The 22992-nt window shown below is 37.2% G+C and overlaps 1 protein-coding gene and 1 long non-coding RNA gene across 7 annotated transcripts in view; both read right to left on the reverse strand.

Moving 5' to 3' along the window:
- PRKN (parkin RBR E3 ubiquitin protein ligase) overlaps nucleotides 1-22992 on the reverse strand; it is a 1216903-nt gene that overhangs the window by 1012116 nt on the left and 181795 nt on the right. The window lies entirely within an intron of this gene.
- LOC145519759 (uncharacterized) overlaps nucleotides 15239-22992 on the reverse strand; it is a 107180-nt gene continuing 99426 nt past the window's right edge. Inside the window, exon 2 of the long non-coding RNA XR_014063874.1 lies at nucleotides 15239-15742. This is a non-coding gene — a long non-coding RNA (uncharacterized LOC145519759). The remainder of the gene's footprint in view (nucleotides 15743-22992) is intronic.

Here is a 22992-nt window from a genome sequence, read left to right on the forward strand (position 1 = left end):
ATTTAGAACAAATTGCTAGTGACATTAAAATTCATTCGTACTTTCAACAAATATTTACTGAATAAGTAACTATGTGCTAGGCACAGTGCTAGAAACTGATGTCACGGAAATGAATTAAACAGCCTGGGGGCAGATATGATAAAATATGATATATTAGGGTTTGTACCAAGTAAAATATACTGAATGCCTTGAGAGCAGAGAAGAGGGGGTGGTTAAAGGCAGGAGTTCAAAATATTTCAGAGATAAAAACAAATTAATGACAGATACAGAAAAACAAGTAAGGGATTTCCAAGTGGATATTTTCATTATTACAGAAGAAAGTCACAGTTGACTAATTACGTTTTTTGGGGAAAAAAAGCAAGATATTTTCATTAGCCATGAGGATACCAGTATTATAAAGGATGACTATATCTGCAATAGCAAGTGACCAGAGGGTAAGGGTCTTAAATAGTTTTGAGAAGTCTTGAGGTATCCCTTAAAACTTTTAACAGGCTAAATTTTATATTGCACAAAAGAACAATCTTTTAATATTCAGACAACATGGTAACTCATCTATCACACATTTAAAAAGGAATATGTTAAAATATCTACATGTTTATATTCTGAACTCTATGATATTCTGAAGGTTGTATCACGATTATGAACTTCATACCTGAGGCCAATATATGGTTAACAAATGTCTGTTGTTAATTAAACTGGGCATCAGATGTGTGACTGTACATGGTTTCTCACAAAGGCACCTCTAATTCTACTACGTAGATTGATACAGAGTTAATCCTTGACAACTCAAGAGTTAGGGGTGTCAACCCTCTAAACAGTAGAAAATCCACAAGCAACTTATGGTTGGCCTCCATATACATAGTTCCTCAGTATTTGCAGCTCCTTGGTATCCGAGGCTTTACATCTGCAGCCTTAATCAACTGCAAATCACGTAGTATTGCAGCATTTACTCTTGAAAAAAATTCACACATAAGTGGACGCACCTAGTTTCAAATCCATGTTGTTCAAGGCTTAACTGTAACTATCAAAAACATCAGGCATGTTTCACTTCAACTTGACTTTTATGACAAATTTATGTGTGTACATATAAATACATAGATATATACAGAGTCTCCTCCAATATAAGCTTTAAGGGTTAAGATGCCAAAGTGTATCTTATCTTTTACAGAGTTGAACAGGTCCTTCTAAAATAACAACTGTGTATTCTGATAGATGAAGTACTTTCCTAATTTTAACCCTGACAGAAAATATTACAGTCCAGGAGACAATTTTAAGGCTAAACATTTAAAGTTCAAAACAAGGAGTCAATGAAAACTTTACATAGTCCAGTAAATTAAAACTCATCTTTGAACATGTATTTGCTTTGATAGGAAGTATCTGTAAGCATTTGTATTAATTCATTTAATTCTGCATTATCAAATAAGTTTCACCTTTCCTATTCTTAACCAAAAATCTGGGACTCTAGTTGAAAATATAACTAAAATATCATTACATTTAAAAAGGTAAATGAAGTCTCAAATTAAAACACAAACACAAAATTGTGACTACTTTAAAGCTCCAGATTTACACCATGCAAAATGAAACTACACTAGCATTGATGTTATTTAGTCACTAAGTCATTTATGACTCTTTGCAACCCCATGGACTGTAGCCGCCAGACTCTTCTGTCCACAGGATTACCCAGGCAAGAATACTGGAGTGGGTTGTCATTTCTTTCTCCAGATATAAACATTAAAACTACTTAATTCCCTGATAACAACCCCCAAAAAGGCACTTACTAAATGAAACAAAAATACTATGATTAATCAATCAATCAAATCTGAGTATAATAAACAACATTTTATTGGTATCAGATGTATAATGTAATTGGTCAACACTTGCATATGAAACAATTAATATCCATACATTACTCTTACTAAGCTTTTTTATTCTCCTGATGAGAACTTTTATGATTCACTCTGCTACTTTCTAATGTACAGTATAGTATTAACTATAGTCACCATGCTGTAAATTACATCACTATGACTTATTTTATAACTGGAAATGTGCACCTTTTGTTGCAGATTACAAGATTTCATTCCTTCTTATATGTTTTCAGGTTTCACATTCAAGTCTTTATATTCTGAGTTTATGTTTATGTGTGACATAAGTTAGTGGGCCAGTTTTATTCTTTTGCATGTAGCTATTCAACACCATTTATTGAAGAAACTGTTCTTTCCCTTTTGTATATTCTTGGCTCCATTGTTAGAAATCAATTGATCATACATGTGCGGGTTTATATCTGGTATCTCTACTCTGTTCCATTGGTCTATATGTCAGTTTTTACGTAAACACCACACAGTTTGAGTACTACAATTGTGTAATATAGTTTGAAATTACAAAATATGAGTCTGTTTTGTCTAATAAAACTCAATATTCTATGAAATGTATCTGTATTAAGAGTTAAGTCTGGTATCTAAGAGAATTACAATGTGATACGTCAATTATAGGGGCTTCCCTCATAGCTCAGTTGGTAAATAATCTGCCTGTGATACAGGAGACCCCAGTTTGATTCCTGGGTCGGGAAGATCCACTGCAGAAGGGATAAGCTGCCCACTCCGGTATTCTTGGGCTTCCCTTCTGGTTCAGCTGGTAAAGAATCTCCCTGCAATGCGGGAGACTTGGGTTTGATCACTGGGTTGGAAAGATCCCCTGGAGAAGGGAAAGGCTACCCACTCCAGTATTCTGGCCTGGAAAATTCCATGGACTAAGTCCATGGGGTCATAAAGAGTCGGTCATATAAGCAGAGACCTTACTTTACCAACAAAGGTCCAACTAGTCAAAGCGATGGCTTTTCCAGTAGTCATGTATGGATGTGAGAGTTGTACAATAAAGAACGCTGGGCATCAAAGAACTGATGCTTTTGAACTGTGGTGTTGGAGAAGACTCTTGAAAGTCCCTTGGACTGCAAGGAGATCCAACCAGTCCATCCTAAAGGAAATCAGTCCTGAATATTCATTGGAAGGACTGAAGCTGAAGCTGAAATTCCAATCCTTTGGCCACCTGATGCAAAGAGCTGACTCATTTGAAAAGACCCTGATGCTGGGAAAGATTGAAGGCAGGAGAAGAAGGGGACGACAGAGGATGAGATGCTTGGATGGCATCACTGACTCAATGGACATGAGTCTGAGTAAACTCCGGGAGTTGGTGATGGACAGGGAGGCCTGGCGTGCTGCAGTCCATGGGGTTGCAAAGAGGTGGACACGACTAGGTGACTGAACTGAACTGATACACCTGTCTTACTAATTTATAGTTCTCATAAATTCCTAGTTTGAATGTAATGTGGAAGCAGTGGTGGAATTCGATTTCAGGATTATATTTTTCTGGTCTTTTCTTCATATAAAGGAATTATCACTCACTTCAATATAAAGAGTACAGATATACAGCACTTAATACAGTGAATATTATTTGTGAGCTGCAATATATCTACTGCATCTTCATGTTTGACATAAATAATATCGATAAAAATGGTCATCACCAAAACGTATTCTAATAGTACGTTAGAAGAAACAGAATAAACAAATGACTTCAGTGTTTCAAAGACAACAGAATGTAAACAATTTTTTTCTGGAGGTATTATTTAGCTAAATGGTGGTGTTCCTCTACAGTTTTCCAGATATAATGAGATACTAATGTTATATTAATTAAATAACATCAAATGTTAATGGCATGTAAAAAACAGAAGGCTAATTTCACCTGCACTCACTGATGTGAAAATTTTGTCACATATAACATATGATATAAAAATTTAATCACGGATAAAACTCTCCCACAGGATTTATGTGTCCCAGAAAAACCACTAAAATTGAGTTAGAAAGAAGGTATGATAATATTTAAGAATTTAACAAAGTTATCACAAGAACATCACGCTCAAATTTTAATATTTCTCCCTCTTCCTCTCTGCAACCTCTAGATATATGGTGACTAATACATCTTAATGTATTTCAGTATATCAACATTTTTATTACATTATTCCTTAAGATGACAACTCCAAATAACTAGTACTGAAAGAAAATACCAGAACCACCAATATTTTTCTTTTCTTGACATACTAGCAGACATATATTTTTATGTTTATAACAAAGCTAAGAAAGAAACATGCCTAGCTTATTATTTCTAGATTGATTGCAGAAGGAGCTACTACCCTTTTTGATGATGCTGTAGTTTTTACACATATTGATGAAGCAAGAGCTGTGATAAATTACTTCAAGAAAATAATGCATCTCATTGCTTTTCTCTCTTTTCCAACTTATGCTTCTCGTTTTTTCCAACTTCCGTTATGGAGTGCAATGTGCCTGGACTTGTCTTTCGATGTAGAAGTGATAATCTGCAAATAGGCTATGTGTGCTGACATTTAATAGTCACCCATGCCCCAGCTATTGTTGATTTTGAATAAAAATTAACACCTTACTTTTTTAATGCCATCACTGCATCTGCTTCAACTGCAAAATAAAGACCACTGTTTTCCTTGTTTTTCACTTTTTGCCCTTTTAGACTCTATTAATTTATTTAAAGCCTACATGGATTTGGATAATTTCTCATGAACCAAGGTAACTAAGAACTATCCCTGTGTATTGCACATAACAGTTACCTTGTTCAAGAAATTAGCAACAAATAAGCCATCTTCTACTTTCATGCCCAAGTTCTAGCAGAATAGGAGGTGACATAAATAAGTAGATATAAAGAAAAATATACTGAACTCAAATATTCCCATGATTTCATTCTTGCATTTACTTATTAATATTACAAGTCTTTGCTAAAATGTTAACTTGGGGAGGAAGCCCTCTCAACTATGCTCTTTAAAATGACAAATAATCCCCTCACACAGTACACCTAACCCCTACTCCCTTCTTTCTTTTCCTCCAGAGTATTTATCAGTATCAGACCTACTTCATCATGAAGACCAGCATCTGTGTCTGTATTATTCACTAGTTTATATCCAGTGTCTGGCACATGCTAGTTGCTCAAAAAATATGGGATGAATGAATACTACGTACATGCATGAAGTATGGTAGGTATTCATTAGAGCACTTGTCACAATTTATCTATTTTTCATCAAGCACTCCACCACTCTACCAGCTCCTCTCTTAGTCTTCATTGTAGTGTCAATATTATACCAAAAACATTGCAGCCATCAGAAATGTATTCCTTTCCCTCGCCTTTCTTATCATTAAGCTCTTAGTCCTATCTCCAAAATACATCTTAGATTTTTTTCTACTTCTGTCTCCACTGTCTCCATCATTATCTCTCTCTTGAGTAAGAGCAATATGCTTTTAACAAGTCTTTCTCATTCATACCTAAACCTCCTCAAAGCAGTCAGATGAATCTCCTTACCCAAGAATAAAGTCAAGTTTCCTACATAAAATATCTCTATTACTTTCTGTTGTCAGAAGAAAATGCACACTCCTTATTACAACCCGTAGGGCTACATCACGGGGTTCCCATTTCTCCTCTAACCTTCAACTCATCATACACCGCTACTCCGACAACTACGCCATGCTGCAGCCATACTGGATTCCTCCTTGTGTTTCTGAAATAAGCCAACCCCTTTCTGAATTGTATGTCTTGCCATTTGCTGTTCCCTCTGCCTGGACGCTCTCCCAAATCTTTACGAAGCCCATACTCATCTTTTGGATGGTATCTCAAATGCCATCGTCATGTAAGATCTTCTCATGACCACCCTAATTGAGTGAGCTCCCCAGACATGCTCTCATCACCCTGTTACTGCCACGGTTCTTAGGTTTAGATTACTTGTTTGTGCTGTGCTGTGCTTAGTCACTTAACTGTGTCAGACAGTTTGCAACCCCAGGGCCTGTAGCCCTCCAGGATTCTCTGTCTATGGGGATTCTCCAGGCAAGAATATTGGAGTGGGTTGCCACGCCCTCCTCCAGGGGATCTCCCACATTGCAGGTGGATTCTTTATAATATGAGCTACTGGGGAAGACCATGAATACTGGAGTGGGTAACCTATCCCTTCTCCAGGGGATCTTCCCCACCCAGGAATCTAACCAGGGTCTCCACGATTGCAGGCAGATTCTTTACCAGCTGAGCTACCAAAGCCCAATTACTTGTTTACCTGCTATTTATCAAAGTGTAAGCAGGACAGGGTTTCGCCACTTTGAATTGACAGGGATGAATAAACTGCCTGCATATGGGAACTGCTCGATGTATAGCTACTGAATCAATAAATATAACATTCTCCTCACCAGAGCATGCATTCCTCATGTTGGTAATCCCAACAACTAGCACACAAGAGGTGTGCTAAAAATGTCCCATGAATAAGAAAACCTTAAATCTTGTACTGCTTATCATGAGTACCTCCCAGAAATACCTTTGTTCATAAATATTTGCAAACAATAACTGGACTGCAAATGCTGCATTCATGCAACTAACATTTACTCACTGCTGCAAAGAGCATATGGTAACTTGGGTTGTGCGTGCAGAACAGGGGATATCATTTCTTAATTATGTTATAATCCCATAAATGTAAGACACACACATTTCACCAAGGGATTTGACAATATTTTTCATAGTATCTTTGTTTTTAAATGCAGAAATATGGGTTGGATAGAATCCCTGCCAACAGATTAGGTGGTTGAAGGAAGAGTTCCACTCCAAGTATGCAGCGGGTTCAATACCTCATTCAGTGCAGCAGATATTTGTTGACAAGCTCCTGCCAGCCAAGCACTGGGCTTGATGTAAGAACAATATAAGGATTATGCGTAATCTCTAACCTGGAATGGTGCATACATTTTTTGGCAACTTAGCATAGATGTCTACCCTATACTATTAACATCATTTTAAAACTAAATGCCACTAGCGCCCACATTTCTTTACTTTTGCCAACATTAAGCTTGACATTAGATATAAAAATTTTTTAAAGTCTAATCGCAAAAGGTGTGGCATTTCTACACCACCCACTTAATCTTCTTGGGTTAAAGAAAGTTAGAAATGTGAGCCACATACGTAATTTTTAGTTTTCTAGTGACAAAATTTTAAAAAGAAAAAGGCAACATTAATTGTAACATTCTATATATGTTCAAAATATTATCACTCAAATGTTAGTTAATATGTTAAGTATTAAGAAAATGTTATAAATTCTATCTTCTCGTACTGTTTTTGAAATCTGGTGTGTGTCTTCAATTACAGTACAATTCATTTCAAATTATCCATGTGTGGCTAATGACTACCATATTGGAAAGCACAATTCTACAACCAAGCTGTCAGGCCATATGCTGATGGAAAGCTTAGAAATAGTATAGTTTCATTCTCAGGTTACTGTATTACCAAGACTCTACTTGTAACACTGAATATGAATTAATCTGTTAAAAATGTTGCAATTATAAACCTCCAACAATTTAGGTTAGTCTTTGTTTTAAAATTATGCGGAAAAAAAATAGCTGGTTTCCCACCAGCCTTTCAACTCCAACAACCATTTCCATAAAGAAGAAGAGTCCCAATCTTTTCAATTAGTTTAATTAAAACCTGGTATTTCAAAAGTAATATGGAGGACTCCAAGACTGCTGATTTGTTTGTTTTACTAGAAATAGCAAGGCCTTTCCTTCTCCACTCATGTGGTTGCAAAAATATTATTGAAATAATTTAATATCGTGGAAAGAACAAAGTAGAGAAATATTTACATAACATAATACTGTAGGTGGAAGATCCATCTAAACCTAATATTAAGAATGACAAAGGGGAGACAAATGAGCATAATACATCTTATTCATTTTCCAATAATACAGCTGGGATATTTCATATACCTAACTTCTTTCACCTGTCAGGAGGAGTAGCCTATCTGTATTTAATTTTCTCCTGCACACAGTGAATGAGTAAATTGTGAAACAACTGTATACATTTTTGGCAATAAATTCTATTTGTTTTAAAATTTTCTACTAAATCTAAATGCTGATGGTAATATTAATAACAAAAGGCTATGTTCAAGGAAAGTTTTCAGGGAAAACTTAAAACAAAGTATTCATGAAACAACATTACAAGATTCGGAAGATTAAAATGGAGAAGGCAATGGCACCCCACTCCAGTACTCTTGCCTGGAAAATCCCATGGATGGAGGAGCCTGGTAGGCTACAGTCCATGGGGTCGCTAAGAGTCAGACACGACTGAGCAACTTCACTTTCACTTTTCCCTTTCATGCACTGGAGAAGGAAATGGCAACCCACTCCAGTATTCTTGCCTGGAGAATCCCAGGGACGGGGGAGCCTGGCGGGCTGCCGTCTATGGGGTCGCACAGAGTCGGACACGACTGAAGCAACTTAGCAGCAGCAGCAAGATTAAAATTTATTAGATTGAGGATGTGATGACTGATATGATATAACAAGCAGACCAGGGTGAAGTCAGACCATGGAAGGCAAGGAGAACGAGCCTGCTCCAGGAGGGCTCCTGTCCAAGGGGACCACGCAGAAGGGTTCAAAGCACCAATTCTGATGAGGTGATCTGATGACCAGCTGACTAGAAACTCTGAATACCAAGAAATCAGCTATGAAGGGAGGAGTAATGCCACCGGAGGCAGCATATTCCCTGTCCTGGGTGAGAGCTGGGCTTTGGGGCGTGGGCAGATCTGATAGCACAGGCCTAGGGGAGCAAAAGGAACAAGCGAAAGGGTGAGGGCTCCAGAACTCTGATGTCATTATTTAGAAAAGTATGTCAAAACTGAATTTTCAGAGACGCATTTTTAATTATAAAAATGCGTCTCTGAGAATTCTTCATTTTCCTTTACAGAAAAAACTAAACTGAAGATAATGAATGAATCATGTCTTACCATCTTACAAACTTCACATGTATTTGCTACTTTTCATCAACAACATTAAAAACAATTATTTGAGGAACAGTTTTCGTGTTAGATTCCCCAAGAACAATATCACTTCCCTGGTAGCTCAGCTGGTAAAGAATGTGCCTACAATGCAGGAGATCCCAGTTCGACTCCTGGGTCGGGAAGATCCGCTGGAGAAGGGATAGGCTGCCCACTCCAGTATTCTTGGGCTTCCCTTCTGGCTCAGCTGGTAAAGAATCCCCCTGCAATGTGGGAGACTTGGGTTTGATCATTGGGTTGGGAAGATCCCCTGGAGAAGGGAACGTCTGTCCACTCCAGTATTCTTACCTGGAGAACTGAATGGACAGAGGAGCCTGGAAGGCTATAGACCATGGGGTCACAGTCAGACAAGACTGAGAGACTTTCACTTCTCTTCACTTCAAGAGTAGGATTAAATTAAAAATTTACCACCATTAAAAAATTTTAAAAAGTCTCTGAAAACTCACAATCAAATAATCTCGGTCTACATGGCTAAGGCTCCCATTCACTCAGTACATACTGAGGGCTCCCTGGTTGCAAGGGCGCCTAGGGTTACGGAATCTAGTGTAAAGAGTCAAAAGCCAACTGAAGCAGAGCAGAATTCTAACTTCAATGTCCAACCCAGTAATTCCAAGGTTGAGAAGGGGAGAAATAACAGAAGAGGGAATAAATAGAGAAATGGAGACAGATGATCAGAATAAAACAGGTGCAAATAAGCAGGAGACACGCAGTTTGTGAAGAAGTCAAGAAATGGAGAGAGAAGAAAAAAAGGTAAGAACTGTGCATGCATGAGTATGTGTGTGTGTGTGTGTGCACACGTGTGTGTGTGTGTGTCTGTACAGGTATGTGGAGTGAGCAGGCACAGGGCTCCTTGCCTGATGTCTCTGAAAGCTAAAGACGTTACATATTTTAAGGGCACGATTCACAACTACAAACCTCTATAATTTTAGACCTGAAATTTCTCTAAACTGGTAAAGAAGAATATTGTAGGCTCATAAATTATACAAACAAAAGAAAAAGTTTAGCAAGTCTTATTATGCACATTACAAATAGGCTATCTTCCTCAAGCAAAACAAATGGGTGAAACAAACTACAGGCTCGCAAACTGGAAGACAGAAAAGCAGCAGTGCAGACTCTGGCAACAGCAAGCCCAGGCCCACCTGAAGGGTCAGAATGATGTTCGCCCTGGGAAGAGGCAGCTAGTTAAATTCGTCACCAATCAACCCGCTATGCAAGGGAAAGTTAGCAAACATGGTGATCCCACCATGAGAATCACAATGATGAAGACAATCACAGCTCTACCTCTTTCATCCACAGGTGGGTCCTAAGCCACTTGCTTTTGCATCATTACCCAACAGAAGCTTGCAGACATGGCATTGTCATCCTGATTACGTGTATAAGCAAAAGGAAAGTAGAGCGGCTTCCTAATTTGCCCAAGATTAGACAGAAATAAACATAGAGAAGTGGAGGATTAAGTCGTGTCTGGTTCCAAAACTGTTTCTCTCACCTACCCTGGAATCTAACCTGGGACCGAAATTTCAACAGCTCTGAATCAAAGAGAGTGGTTGCTCCCCCTCCAGTCAAATGCTCAGTGAAAAGGTAAATTACTGAGCAAATGCACCTGACTCTCTGAGGGGATTAAGAAAATTAAAATAAAGCCAGAATATACATCAGAGAAGATCTGATGTCTGTATCTTGGAAACTCATTTAAGGGCACAATTTGTCTCCTCAATATTGTTACTAGGCTGACCTAAGGTATTTCAGGTCCTAGCCACATCTATACCAGAAGGTACCATGAATTTGAGGTGGGTCCTTTGGGCTTCAAACGAAGCAGGGCAGACTGGCTCTTCTTGCTCATGGTGACACTATAGGCGATCACACGGTCTCTGATGGCTGTCACCTCGTGTGCCTGTCAAGCATGTGATGCAGGTATCTGCATGGGCATTTTGCATCTATCATCCCTCAGTAATATAAATAGAATGTTTCTGGAACCACTGGCTGACTAGAGAAAAAGCAATTGCCAGATAGATCTCATTATGCCGCTTCTTTTTAAAAACTCTTAGGTTGAGAATGATATTCAGAGTCCTTCATTAGGTATTTCAAGCCCTTCACAATGCGTTTTCAACCCATTTCCCACTAGACTTTTCCCTATGTCCATTCTTCTCAACCTATCCCTCTTACTCTCTCAACACCAGCCACAACGAGCTTGTTTCCAGCTTAAGCTTTATATTCTCCTGCCATAACTAATATATTTTTTTTAATTCTGCATTTTCTCTGGAATAATCTTCCCACCATGTTTCATTAACCATGAAGAAACTTATCTTTGAGGAGCTCTTTCCAAACTACACCCCTTTATATGCCCCCCTACATGCTCCTGTTTGGTAACCCTAACAACTTTCCTGTACCCCACTAGCCTCATTTCAGGGTTCCTAGCTTATGAAGCTGTACTTTCAATACTGTGAAAATTCCTTCATCACCCTAGAGGGTGAATATGTTATTCATTTTTAGATTCTCTTCCCATAAACCTTTCCACAATGTCTCGTGTAAAAAACTTGGACACCTATCTGTTTAGTTTTCAAACAACTGTAGAGTTTACTCTGAGAAAGAGGATTTAATACTGATTTTCAATTAGATATTATTTTTCTGCTCTTGAACATCACCTCCTTTACTCAATCTGTGGATCAAGTTTCTCTAAACAATTACTCACGTTGAAAGCGACTGACGATGTCAAAAGCGTGATTTTCAGTGTGGCTAGTGCTCAAGATTCTGCTTGAAGTCAAACACTAAGAAGAATATCAATTGCACAGAAGTCTTATATAGTTCATTAAAAACACATGAAGACTAGAATCAAACCTTCACAAAGTACCCTGGCTCAAACCTTGGGAGGGTGCAGAGCGTGTTCTCCTGCACAACCTAGGATCAAACGTGAGGCTTTTGGGAAGACAGAAGAGCCAGAGCAAGCAAACAAAAAGATGTCCGTGGGAACCAGTACTGATATCAGGAGATATCAGTAACGAAACCAGGAGATAAGTATTTGAATGATATGGACCATTACTGACAACCAGAATAAAAGGAGAAAAAGATGATGGCAACCCTCAAGGACAAAATGTGGATGTTAAAACTGCTTCTGAAGCAGAAAAAAAAAAAAGTTTGAGGAAATGACTCTCTGTGCTGTGGAATCACAGATTAACGTGACTGAAAAGGAGTCACCCGACAATGACTGGTACCTGACCAGGCACACAATGCATCGCAACAAACGTCCCTGAAGACCATGACCTGAGCTGGCAGGAAGTGAGAGTGAGGGGACAAACGGGTAAGAGCATGTTTCAGCCCACTGTCCATCCCGATGTAAGAGCTTCCCTGACTTTAATCACAGTAACCAAAACAGATAAATAATGATGACAACAAGCCACCGAGAAGAGACTAAGTTGTATCTAGTACACACTACGTAAGATAATTTGCAAGGATATGGCACATTTAAACTGATTTTCAGCCTGCCAGAATTAAAATGTAAAGTTCCAACTTAAAGGATTAAGCAGACAGCTATCTGGTAAAATGAATCTTTCAAAAATAATTGATTCTCTATTGATCTAGCCATCTTCAGATTTATAATAGCAAATGGGTTTCCAAACTATAATGAGCCCACAATTCCTGTCTGCAGATGTCCTAGCTATATTTGTAACCACATTGTTCTGATGCCCAAGGAGAGCTAAACTTATAGCTCTGCAAAATCTGTAAATGTGATTATCTCAATATTCTAAAACTAGTACCAATGTATTTTAAGGTTTCCGTTTTAAACTCTACCACTGCTGGTGAAAATACAGATTTTACCTTTTTTATTCTTTTTTAACCTATAATTCTTCCTTTGAATAGAAATTCAAGGGTAGACTGACTCTGCCTCTTAACAGTGTGTGCGTCATCCTCAAACTAACGAGCACAGCATTTGGCATCTCACTGGAGGCATTAGGTGATACTGGGGACCACTAATGTCCAAACATTTTTCATCAAATGAAGACAGCAGCTCCACTCATTTATTATTTTCTAAACTCATCATAGATTTGGTCAACTAAAATATTTTTTTTTTCCAATGAGGGCACAATAAACTAATGACCAGCACATTACGTTAAAAGTCAAAAAATGTGAAATACATACCAATCAGGTTATGATTTTTTCTGTCCAAAAGCCAAATGTACTCTTTTGTGTGTGTCCTTTATGTGGGCCAAAAGGCTGTTCCCGTTATTTCTGGGATTATATGGATTCACCAGTACACAAAATCCTCAAATTAAAGTTATTAAAACATTTATTCCAGGTTGAAAATTATAAAAGAAAACTCTTTGGTGGTGTGACATTTCATGGTACTCTACACTAAGTTTTGGTTTTGCCAATATTTCATAATAGGTATAAATGTAATACAATTTTTAAAAATTATAAAACTAAACTGTATGCCTATAATTATATAATATTGTACATCAGCTATACTTCAAAAAAAGTAAAATACAAACTGATCGTAAGACTCAGTAACATTGTTGATAACAGCCAAAAATTCAGAACAATCCAGATACCCACCAAATGGTGAATGGATAGACAGAACATGGGATGTCTATACAATGTGACACTCCTCAGAAATAAAGAAATTAACCCTTTTGTCACATATATTAAATGTTTAAGAAAAAAATTTTAAATTGTTTTATTAGACCAGTTCATCACTTTTACATTGTTCATAGTATTTTTCTTAGAGGAATTCTTAATTTTATGTAGTTATGTTTACTAATTTTTTTCTACATTCTGGCATATAATCCTTTCACAATCGGAAAAAAAACTTAAAGACAAACCTCATTACTAATTGTTAACGTTAACTTAAATTGTACAACAGAGAAAATATGTTTTATACAATTTCAGAGTGTTTGCAAAAGTTAGGTTTTCAGAGCATACATTTATTTTTTAGTTAAATTAGTTATAGCATTGCTTTATTCTTTCAAAACTGGGTATTTAGAAATAATTGAAAGCCTAAGGTGAACTAGGTAGTCCTTAAAGGAATGGTAGGTGTTATTTTTGCTTACAGCATTAAACCTCATCTAGAGATAATGCTTGTGTTTGTAGAGCACATTTTTAAAGCATCTTGGCACTGTGACTTTCTTCAATTATTTCTAAAAACAACAGAGCAGTATGAGAGAGATTGCTATTTTTTTTTTTAAATGCTACTCAGTAAAACTAATGATTTTATAAAATAGGTAATTATTTCCTTTGAGGTCAGAAGTAGACTTAATGTTAGAGTAGGAAATCAAAATAAATGTGATTGGCTTTTCTCAAAATAGTAAATTAGCACTTGACTCCCACCTGGCATTTATCTTTGTCTCCGGAGTTAGTGACTAAATCTGATTCAGCAGCAGGGTACAAAGACGCCACTGGCTGTTGAACTAGCCAAGGAAACAGCTGCTTTGTATTGACATCCCCTGCACTTGTCTTTAGACCCAACAACTATTCGCATTGATATGGGTTGACTACCTGTTGAAGGAACCTGTTCGACCTCAGTTACTCACCTCAGCTTGTTCCTCATTACATGTGAGCAACCACAAGGTGACTGATATCTGAGGGAACCAGTTACTGGCTGAGAAGAAGGGACTCTCACCACTAGGGCTTGCTGTAGGAGCCAAAAGAACCAGATTTTTATTGCATATGCAAAGCATGTCTTACTTCAGATCAGTATCAGCAGCTAAGCTGTCTCCAACAAATCTGTCTCCAACAAATTAATATCTGATAACAGAGTGAGCTTTATTCAGCCTTTATTTTCTTTAATATTTTTTCTTAAATTATAAACTAATTGCTTTTTATTATTTTAACTGCACAAATTTTTAAGATGGAAGTGCCTCCCCTCCCTGTCAATACCTCCCAGTTCTGCTCTCCAGGGGTCACCACAATTAGCAATTGGTGTGCATCTTCTGCAACCTTTTTATGCTGCATTAATATGCATGCATACATATCATGTATGTCTATACTTATACATGTGCACATATGCATATACACACACGAAACAGTCCATGAGGTCGTAAAGAGTCAGACATGACTGAAGGACTAAGCACAAATATCAACCTATTTATTTTTTAAAAAACACAGTATCATACTAAATGCTCTATATTTCTATTTTGTGCTCAATAAAATATCACAACACTCCTTCCATTAAAGTAACTACAGTTCTGCTCTATCCCTTCTTTTGGTGTCATGATGTACCATACCAGGGATGCATCATAATTTATGTAAACATTCTTCCTTTAGGGGACATTTCAATTGCCTCGGGTTTTCATGGTTAAAAATAGTCCTTTAATGAAGATATACTCAATATTAGAAGAATATTGAAAAATTTAAATGAGCCAGAATATCAGAGTCAGCCAATACATGCATTTAAAATTTTTATTGTAATTATTAAAATGCCTTTCCAAGTGGTTGTTATTCTTTACACTTTTACCAACAAGAAAGACAATTTTAAGAACCTAATTACATGTAACACACACTTGTAACACACTTTATGGAACCTCATTATCACCTATTTCAAAATGCACTTCAAGAAGAAACTGTATAATGACCCCGAAGAACACTTAGAAAAAATGACATCAACTTTGGGGCCTGGGAAGGGGAAGAAATGGTTATAGCCAATGAATGGCATAGACTCTGGTAATGCCCCCAAGTCAGCCTTCGGCAGTTACGACAATCACCCAATTTTTAAACATCTAATAACACATGAAAGCTAATCCCTTGGCCACCAGCTTAAAAGCTTTATTCCAGGAGATCGACTTTGTTTCACAAAAGGATGATTCATTGTAGAATGGTTATTAGTTGTCTTTGCCAGAGAGCTTTAGTCGAATTTCCATTTTCTAATACAGGCTGATAAAACTTTTTCTGAAAATAAAAAAGAAGGGGAAAAGGCGGTGTTTCCTTTTGTTCTTACAGAAAGGTTTAAGTGTTTCTGATGTTTCCCTTCTGCCTTAGAAAAAGCAAACACTAATTTCTATTTTGTTGTTGCAGGAAAAAGACTACAGTGCTAACTCGCAGGGGTGAGTCTGGCCCAGGATGCCTCTGCAAGCAGCAGCAGGTGTCCCGTGGGCAGTGGCTCGTTGTACCCCTGTCATTCTTTCTCTGCCACTTCCATGCTTTCTCACTAATTCATTTTCTTCATCAGAGAAAAGAGCACAAACAAAAGTGGAAAAAGACACAAACAAAAATCTACATAAATCTACACATAGATTTCCTTTAAAAAGTTTCACTGACTTAACATTCTGAGGATCAGTGGTTCCCAAACTTTGGAATTTCTTGGAGCAGAAAACGAAAACAAAATTCAACATGGGGTCAGCAATTACTTATTTTTTTTTAAGTACATAAAAAATAAAAGCAAACAAGTAAAACAAAATAAAATCAACCAACCAACCCCGAATCTGCTAGAAAAATTGTTTTATAAAATAATGACTATTTTAACACCAAACAGTCTTGCCTTTTAATTATTAAAAAAGAATAATCTTCAGGGTATGTCATTATGCCATTCCTGGGCCACAAAACCAACTTTCACACATTTAAGAGTCAAATCATATCTCAGAGCTTTCCAACCACACTGATCTAGAACTAGACATCAAGAAGAGAAAAATCTGAAAAATTTAGAAATACATGGAAATTAACCCACTCCTTAAAAACTAAAGGGTCAAAGGGAATTTAGACAATATCTTGTGAAAAATACAAAATACTACAGCTAAAAAAAAAAAAAAAAATCCCAATTATACTGCAGAGGAAGTCTCTCATTATTCAATTGCTGTAGAACTAAGAGAAGTCCACGTCTTGCCAGTGCACAGTCAGGGACTCGATAACAGAGCTCTGCTCCACTGAAAATGCAAGAGCTCACCTCCTGCTTTTATGAGAGAGGAGAACAGAGTCGCTCACATAGCAAGCACTTAACTTTTGTTTCAAGCAAATGATGGCAAACCAGAAAGAACGGTACCAAAAAAGAAACCATTAATTACATTAAGATATTTGAATGTCATTTAATGAAAATATAACTTTAATGGAGGAGTTTAACATCTATATTAAAAGACAGTTCATTGTACGGCATTATATAATGGGGCTATTCTGGTGTATGGGATACCATGGTTAACTGAAAGCCAAATGAGATAATCCTCTGTTTTTCAGCTTTTAGTAATGAGGAAATTATTCAAAGAAGAATTCTTTGAGATAGACAAATATAAAAGCCATACTTCTTACTTATTTAAACTACTTATACCACATCTTGTTCCAAAAATATCTAACTATATACAATTGGTTTTCCTTCAATGAATTAGAATTTAAGTCCTTCAAAGAATCTCAGGACTTCTGATCTGTGAGGCACTTTTCCATCTTTTTTAATTTCAATATTATACATTTTTAAATGAGGTTAAATGTTTGCCCATGGTTGAACACTGAGCCTGTGAAATATGGGGTAAGTGGTTAGGAAGAGGTCAGGGAATCAGTTTTCCTGCTCCATTACGAATTCCAACAAAGGTCCGTCTAGTCAAGGCTATGGTTTTTCCAGTGGTCATGTATGGATGTGAGAGTTGGACCATAAACAAAGCTGAGCGCCGAAGAATTGATGCTTTTGAACTGTGGTGTTGGAGAAGACTCTTGAGAGTCCCTTGGACTGCAAGAAGATCCAACCAGTCCACCCTAAAGGAGATCAGTCCTGGGTATTCATTGGAAGGACTTATGTTGAAGCTGAAACTCCAATACTATGGCCACCTGACGTGAAGACCTGACTCACTGGAAAAGACCCTGATGTTGGGAAAGCTTGAAGGCGGGAGGAGAAGGGGACGACAGAGGATGAGATGGTTGGATGGCATTCCCGACACAATGGCCACAAGTTTGGGCAAGCTCCAGGAGATGGTGAAGGACAGGGAAGCCCAGAGTGCTGCAGGGTTCGTGAAGAGTCAGACACGACTGAGCAACTGCACAACAACAACACAACTTCCAAACTGACACCCACGTCCCACTGACTTGTCTCCGCTCCAGTTTCAGAGTACCAACCCCTTTACAACACACACACTGCAATAAAATATCATCATTGTCGTCAGAGCCACATACCTCTACCAAATTCTCTGTCAACATCACCTTTTTCACAAGCTCCTAAGTTTAAAAAACTAGTTTCAAATTTTCTTCTCTTGCGATCTGTGTTTACAGCTAATCATTGCTCTCTATGAGTCCCTCCTAGAAATACGTCCATTATTCTGTTGCCGTCCTCATCAGGATTCTTGCCACCCCTCTCTGGACAACCGCACACCGCCCAGTGGCCCCCTCACTTCGGTCCCTCCCTTTCCACACATTTGCCTACTATCAATTCCCAAACAAGTCTCCCTCCTTTGTAACTCTGATTCTGACTTCGCCATCTTTTCTATATAAACCTTTAATATCACCTGGTTTCTGGATACAATCTACACACTCCCATCTAGAACAAAACATTAATAAATAAGACTACTTTTTGGATCTGGAGGCAGTTACCCAGTGTGGATGGCTGCCACGACTAGGAGACACTATAATATAATGCTGAAGAGTTAGTTTAGACAGATGTTAGTTTGAATTTTGGCCATGCCATTGAGTAACTATGTGATCTCACTCAATTTTATTGTCCTGATGTGAAAAATTGAGCTAATTTAGTACCTCCTAAAGTTATTAGAATTAAGTGAGATAATGCATGTAAAACGCTTAGCACAATGAGAAGTGTTGAATAAATGATCAACAGCATCTCCTCCAGGCTTTCTCTTCCCTTTCTCCCACATAGGGCTGAGGATGACTCCTATGGAAAAAGCTTCAGGGCCGGGTTTCAGCAGTGCTACAGGCAGCAGTCATTGTTGTGACCTACTTCCAAATCTGCACATATCCTTAACACGGCATTTTAAACTAGACTCTCAAATCCACTTATTTTCTCTGAAAAACAAAATGCAAAAGACACATCCTAGTTAATTAGGGATACTACTTAATTAGGACAGTGTTAATCAGACCCTTGATTCATATAATTTCTTGACAAGGATTTCTAATAATAATAATATAGATAGATAGATATAAATTAAGGACTTTTCTTGAAACATCCTAATTTGGTTCAAATTTTCTTAATGTGGGTGAAGTCCCGTTAAAAAAATTAGGTCTCAACAATATAGATTAAAATGATAAATTGAAGAGAATTCTGCTGGTAGAAAAATAAATTTATACTTGCTTGCATGAGTAATTTCTACATTCTTTGTAATGGATTTTACATAAGAGGAGCATGTACTTTGTGACAATAATAGGCCCACTCAAACAGCTGGATATACAGCTAACTCTTTATCATGGTCAGGGTTGAAATAAAACTTGGTTTACTTCTTACATGGAAAAAAGACCTACTTTTCCAAAACACCAAATACACAGAGTTAAATTCATTTAGAAGAGTTTACTCCTCAGAAGATAATGAATATTTCTTACAAAACAAACATCTCTCTCTCTCCAAACACACACACACACAATGGGAAAGAATCAGGTACACATGGGATCAAATGCTGGCTCAACCATTTCAGCCTCAGTTTGCTCTTTGGTAAAACAGAAATAATATCTATTGGACAGGATTGCCATGAAGATCAAAATTATTATAAGTACCCAGTAGTACTATGAAAGTGACTGATACACTGTAGCTATAACTACATATATGAAAGATCTGAGAACATTAACCTCATTTTCATGTTGTTTATTCCTTCAAAGCTGTATTTTTAGGAAAACTATCTTTGAATTTCTAACTGCTGTTGTCTTGGTTTATATAAAATTATCTGATAATGAGGACTTTGACATGTTTCTATACCTTCTGTAGACAGAATCCAATAGGAAATATCCTATATGTAAAAATATACATACTCCTATTTCAGAGGTAACAGATTGATTTTATTGATGTTGTATGGCTGACTTGTATATACATGTTTGAAATCATCCTTTATCTCAGTCAGTATATCAGCTCTTAAGCAAATGGAGATCTCACTTATACACTGTAGCATTACCATTGATCTCCCTTCAGACTTCATGTAATTGACTACAATAAATATTATAATACTGTTACTGCTTTATATATAAAGCAGTCTGCTTTATATATAAAGCTAAAACTGCTTAGCTGCTCAGTCGTGTCCAACTCTTTGCAACCCTATGGACTGTGGCCCGCCAGGGTCCTCTGTCCATGGGATTTGCAGGCAAGAATACTGGGGTGGGGTGGGGGGGTTGTCATTTCCTCCTCCAGTTATACACAGTAGATGCTCAATAAATAGTCAATGAGTTTACACTTGGCACATACTCAAGGAGACTTTAAGTGAACTCAAAAACCTAACTACACTTAGCAAAATAGGTAAAAAGCTAGATGACACAAAGTTTCAGGTGTCATAAATCTAGAAAACATAATCTTCCAAACTCTCTATTGTCAAAGCACAAGCCCAGAAATAAATGCCCACTCCCTTTCATATCAGCAAATTGGCTGTACACTTTTTACAAAAGAACTGTGGCTCTGCCCTGTTAAGCTCAAATGCCCTTGCACTGCATTTTTATTGATACAAAACACTTAGAATTATTTTGTAGAGAAGCTTATTTTGTAAAGCAGAGAGAAGCCATAAATGTCTCGGTTATACATTAAATAAAGCTTTGCAATTTTAGTCTTCTCTTAGCTAATTGAATTTGAGTGCTTCCATTTCTTATAGGTGACAATTTGAAAAATATATCCAAATGTTTCTTATATTCCATTATTGTCAAGGAAACCAGAAAAAGAATGGGCCCACACTTTTCTATTGATATTAGTAAGATCCCTCACATCAGCTTCCTCCTTTGACTCACATGATCACTTCCTCCTTTGAGTCCTTGTATCACAGGATTTGTGCTTACCAATGTTTATTCAACTTCACCTGGCATTTTCTTCTACTGTGTACAGCCTTTTGTGTGCACACCTTATCCACATGGTCCACCTATAAATTATAAGCTCCCTCAGGATGAAAACTTTCCCTTGTCCTTACTGAGGCAGGTGACAGTCAACATGTGATGTCCAGTCTGTGTACCCATCTCTTCCAGCAGAAATCTTTCCAGAACAGGTCACAAACTACTGCATTTAAATGACGGAATCCTGGAATTAAATACCAAGAAGCCTAACACGTACCCATGAAAGCATCAGAGCAAATGATATGTAATATAAATGCAATAAATAAATTATATTATTTTGTAAAATAAAACTGACATTTACAAAGGCTGGGTTATTGTTTAGAACATTAACCTTTAACTGCTACTGTATGACTGATCACCCTCCTTCATGTATACATGAAGACATGGCGCTACATTAAATGATCATTGTCTAGGTATGACAGAAAAAACAACTGTGTTCATTCATTCATTTACTCAATCATTTTTAAAATAATTATTGTAATCATTTTAATAGTGTATACACTATATATATGTGTATATATATATATAACTGCAGATGAGAAATTTGATTTGAACATGTCCAACTTACAAATGGGCTTCCCAGGTGGCAAAGTCATAAAGAATCTGCTTCCCAACCCAGGAGACAGGGTTTCAATCACAGGGTCTGGAGGATCCCCTGGGGTACGCAACCCACTCCAGTATTCTTGCCTGGAAAATTCCATGGACAGAGGAGCCTGGCAGGTTACAACAGGAGGTCATAAAGAGTCAGACTGTTTGACTCTTTGCGATCCCATGACTTATCTGAGGCCCCTGCCCTGGGAAGTCTTCCATATACCCTACTCTAGGTTAGGTTCTGGATCAGCTGTTCCTCCTTCGGGCACTCTCTGCATCCTGTGCTTGTCTTTGTGACAGCATTTATCACATCTCTGCAAATTTGTTTCTTTCTTTCTCTTGTCAGCTAGACTATGTGATACTCATCTGTGTGCCAGCTCCCAGAATACTGGTTGGCAAATTGTAGGCACCCACTACATGTTTATAGATGTTTATTGATGCAATACATGTTTGTGATTACTGAAAAATGTGGAGACTGGGGGAATTCAAGAGACCCAGACTCTGTTGTCAAGATTAAAAGACCTTTGGAAAATTATTTAACCTCTTCTCCAACTCTTAGAGTTACCTAAGGTATTAAAAGTCAGCCATGGCTATGTGACATTTTCTAAAAGTGACAAACTTCTAAAGTCTCTCTACCAAAGAGAACAGTTGGCTACTTCAAAGATTATTTGTTTCCTTAAGGAGACATTCTTTATCTTAATTCCAGATTGCTTATGACAGGTCTCTGATAAAATGTATGAGGTGTCAAATAGATCATTTTTTGCAAAAGATTTTAATCAAAATAAAATCTTACAAAAAAAAAAAGATTGCCCTTGACAATACATCTATAGACAGTATCTGAATTAATGAACAGATGACTTATTTTCTTTCCTAGTTAAAGATGTTATCTAGGACTGAGCCTTCCCTAGTCATAGCAGCTCTGAAGTCTACCCACTGAGCCACGTTTCCAACTCCTGCAGAGATGGGCAGCGTCTCACTCCTGTCCGCCTCTCTTCACTTCAGACACAGATCTCTCCCCTGTCAGACCCGACAGTCATCCCTACACACTTCTGAGCACCAAGTGTGGCTGCCCTCTCTCTCTCAAACAGGTGTGAGGAATGACAATTCTTAACAGATTTTCACACACTGGAAAAGCTTAGCAATCTGAATTATAGAGGAAGAATTACTGAATTCACTGTCCAGAGTTGGTTTTCTTCAAAAAACTGAAACGCTTTCAAAAATAAAAAATTAAATATGGTATGCTAATTGGTAGATTTGCCATTGAAGTCTTACCTTTTTCTTAACAAAACAAAATGCAATTATGTTTCTCTGAATATATTTAATACTGTTAATATTAACTAATGCTAATATAATATACTAAATATATTAATTGAATTAATTTATTAAATAAATATCACTATTATTACTTTATAATGATTCAATACTTTCCCTCCTAAGTTTCAAAGATAAATTCTGAATTAGTGGAGACTGAATAAATAAGGTTTAAATGGAGTAAAAACAATCAAACATAGTACTGCAGAACGCTTCAGTCTAGTCCCTTCACTTCAAGTCAGACCTGATGAACTCAGTATTTTAAACTCAACTAGGTTCCTAAAACTCTTACCTATGAA

This window comes from Giraffa tippelskirchi, chromosome 9 (assembly GCF_054371585.1).
Source record: "Giraffa tippelskirchi isolate mGirTip1 chromosome 9, T2T-mGirTip1v1.2.pri, whole genome shotgun sequence".
In the NCBI taxonomy this organism is placed as follows: Eukaryota; Metazoa; Chordata; class Mammalia; order Artiodactyla; family Giraffidae; genus Giraffa; species Giraffa tippelskirchi.